We start from the raw sequence: 3,918 nt of genomic DNA on the forward strand, positions 1-3,918 counted from the left end.
CCTCTCATAATCTTCCATTTACAATTTTTTTCTGAATATCAACTTTTTTTATTTTTCAGATAAATTCAGTGTAGGTGCATCTTAGATAAATAAATAATTTTACATAACAAGTTATCTTAAAGACCACAGACATGGATTGACGAGAGAGGGGAAGAGCAATTTCTATGCCTCTGCCTTAACTCTCCCTGCCTTCCTAGATCCGACCAGTATGTTTTGGTTTCATCCACATACGCTTGTGACTCTTTGTTCTCAGTGATGAATTTTGTTAAGTCTCGTGATAGGAGTAGCCTGACGGATGAAAGTAGTAGCTCGTGCATATCTCTGAAGGTCACGAAATATAAACCTGACGCAAAATCTGTCATCAGTGATGCAGCAGCAAAAGTCCCACTGATAATAGCAAACGGAGTCATAAAGTTTTCTGTCAGACTATCAGTGTACATGTACACATTAAAAAATAAATGTATTTTTCCATCATCATATACTGTGTTTTTGTCGCTCGAATGAATTTTATTATTTCTTCAAGGTTCTTCACATGCGTACACCTTAAGAGATATCAAGTAGGCGTAACATGTTCTCAAAAAATTAGGGTTGGCACACAGAAGAATTTTGAGTGAGAGATTTTGCTGGTTTGGGCAGGCACTCACAAAAAAGGTTGCCCACCCCTGCTCTAAGGAAAGTCACAAGACACCTTTCTTTGTAGATTAGAGCTTACTCCCACAACATCTAAAGTAACCTTTAAAATCCTGAAGTTCCCACACTACATAGCCCAGATGAGATAGGGAACAGTCCTCCCTAAAGATGACAGCAGGATAATATGAGTTACTATGACCAATCGGGAAGAACTTATCCATGTGCGCACGCTGTAAGTGTGGGTAGGTGTTTCCTTTCAGTCCTAGAATTAGTCTGAACTGTTGAATCAGATAGTCTCTAAGCACCCAATCCCAACACATAAGTACATTTTTTTATGTGTAGCACAATCAGGGATGAGCATGCATTATAAACCAAGGATTTTGACTCACTCAAATTGTGCACCCAAATTTTTTTAAAAAAGAAGAAAACATCCAGAAAAGAACTACCCTGATTTCCTTGTCCACCTTTATCATTCATCTGTAATAACTGAGCACCATATACCAGGGACTCAGTGCCCCACAATCTTTATTAACACAGTTTACCTCTCATTGTGTGGAGGTACGTACTATTATTATTTCCATGCGAGAGCTGGGGCTCACAGAGTGTTAAAGTGACTTGCCCTGCATCACACAGCTAGCCCAATGCTGAGCCAAATGAGGTGTGTATGGCTCACAAGATACTGGTCTTATCATTATGCTATGAAAAGTATTATAATTATTCTATAATGAAAGTACATTTTCCAGTTATTGCATGCATATAACAATTAACATGTGCCCTGATTGGTTTGGCTCAGTGGATGGAGTGTCGGCCTGCGGACTGAAGGGTCCCAGGTTTGATTCCGGTCAAGGGCATGTACCTTGGTTGCAGGCACATCCCCATTAGGGGGTGTGCAGGAGGCAGCTGATCAATGTTTCTCTCTCATGAATGTTTCTAGCTCTCTATCCCTCTCCCTTCCTCTCTGTAAAAAATCAATAAAAATATATTTAAAAAAAATTAACATGTATGCCTGCCTTGTTCTTTTTGGCCCTAGATTTGACCTGAATCAGGAACCAGAGTCTGGAACACTGTGTTGTGGTATGCCCGCCGTAAGGTGGCAGCAGAATCTGAAGCTTTTTCGCTGACATGAAGTCCACGCCCCTTCGTGCTCTGCACGGATCTGCCCAGGTAGAGTGGGGGTGATCTGCCTCAGCAGCTGGAGACCCCACTGTGAAGGTTGGGAGCCACCCCTGTGGCAGCCCCTCCTACCACTGTCATCTCCCATAGCCAGTTGTCCCAGCCCCTCACAAGCCTCGAGGGTTCTTCCCCCCTCTGTTTTTGGCATTTGAGAGAAATGACTCCAAAGTCTTACATTCATCTAACAGACCCTTTAGTTAAGGCTTAGTAGGTCTGAACAACGAAGGAGAATAGGAGTCAAGAAATGGGGTTGTGCCTGGCAGGCATGGCTCAGTGGTTGAGCATCAACCTATGAACCAGGAGATCACGGTTCAATTCCCGGTCAGGGCACATGCCCGGGTTTTGGGCTCGATCCCCAGTGTGGAGCATGCAGGAGGCAGCTGATCAATGTTTCTCTCTCATCATTGGTGTTTCTAGCTCTCTCTTCCTCTCCTTTCCTCTCTGAAATCAATAAATACACATTTTTTTTTTTAAATGGGGTTGCAGTGGAGGGAGGAGTACCCCAATGTAAGGAGTCTGCATGAGGTGCAGCTGAGGTGGCTGGAACTTGGACAGTGAAGAAGGAGTGATGCAAAATAAGGTAAGGGATTTGGAGGGTTAAAATTCTTGGTCTTTATCATGATAGCAGTGGAGAGCAATTCAAGGGTTTAAAACAGATCAGTGGGATAATCTGATTTGTGTTTTAAAAGATAATCTGTCTGTAAAATGATTTGGAGTGTAAGGCTAAGCATGTGATGGCCTAAGTGAGAGATGTTGGTGGCATGAGGGTGGTGGCAGTGGAGATGGAGAGACGACCTGGGTGGAATCTGGGGGAGAGGAATGAAAGGTGGGTTTGTAATACAAAGATAAGTTAATGCTCCTCTGAAACATGCTCACCCTTCTGTACACACTCGCACCAGCATTTACGCTTTTACTCCACCTTCCCCATTCACTTGGTGCGTGGCTAGTTGCATAAATACCAAAAGATACCACATCCCTGATCTTCCTCTTCCACTCCTCGGGGGAAACGTTTTCTCTGCCAGTCATCTCAGAGGGAGAACTCTGGAAATGGGTGGCTTTGGGTAAGAAGATAAACATACAACATTCCCCCTTTATTTGTGATTTTGCTTTCCATGGTTTCCCATGGTCAAAAGTAGGCAAAAATACTAAGTGGAAAATTCCAGGAATAAACAATTCATGAGTTTTAAATTGTGCATTGTTCTGAGTATGATGAAATCTCTCTGTCCTCCTGGGATGTGAATCATCCCTTTGTCCCGTGTATCCACACTGTACGTTAGTACTGAAGGGGTTCAGGACAGACCTCCCCAGATGTGCCCCTTTGGCATGTGAATTAGTTTGAGCTGAATGCAATTGAGACCCCCCGAAGGCTCATGAGAAACTTGCCCATAATAAGCGTTATCATCTGAAATAACATTTTATGACCTATCCATAGGGCAGGACAAACTTCTAATTACTGAATATCTTTTCTTTTTACCCTGGGATAGATCTTCCTCCCCTCTGAAGCCCCAGGCTCCATACCGTATCCTTGGCTCAGAATGTCATATAGATACCATTTTATCTTACCCGGATTCTCTCATGTATGTGGGATTTTCATATGTGCATATGTAATTAAATGTGGTCGTATTCTCTTGTGTTAATCTGTTTCATGTCTATTTGAGTATTAGACCAGCCAAAAGAACCTAGAAGGGCAGAGGAAAGTTTTCTTCATCCCTCACAGTAAAATAAGATATTTTGAGACACACACACATACACACACAGAGAGAGAGAGAGAGAAAGAGACCACATTCATATAACCTTTATTATAATATATTGTTATAATTATTTCATTTTATTAGTTACTATTGTTAATTTATTAATATGCCTAATTTATAAATTAAATTTTATTGGAAGTATGTATGCATAGGAAAAAACCTAGTATATATAGAGTTTGGTACTATCCACAGTTTCAGACAACCCCTGGGGGTTTTGGAACGTATCCTCCATGGATAAGGGGGGTCTTCTGTACAAGAGATGATGTGAGATCTCAAGGTGTGGGTCTAGCTAGCTCAACAAATCTATGACTTTATCTAGCCAGGCTCTCTCTGAGAGCCCTGGAGAAAAGCTGGCCAGCTGTTC

The 3,918-nt window shown here is 42.1% G+C and overlaps 1 long non-coding RNA gene across 1 annotated transcript; it reads left to right on the top strand.

The window, feature by feature from the left end:
• The first annotated feature begins 1,664 nt into the window (after positions 1–1,664).
• Positions 1,665–3,538, top strand: LOC118669499. Its single transcript, XR_004971988.1, has 3 exons — positions 1,665–1,794; positions 2,290–2,383; positions 3,288–3,538. It is a non-coding gene; the product is annotated as an uncharacterized LOC118669499 (long non-coding RNA).
• Positions 3,539–3,918: the final 380 nt, after the last annotated feature.

This window comes from Myotis myotis, unplaced genomic scaffold (genome assembly GCF_014108235.1).
Source record: "Myotis myotis isolate mMyoMyo1 unplaced genomic scaffold, mMyoMyo1.p scaffold_m19_p_14, whole genome shotgun sequence".
Lineage (NCBI taxonomy): Eukaryota > Metazoa > Chordata > Mammalia > Chiroptera > Vespertilionidae > Myotis > Myotis myotis.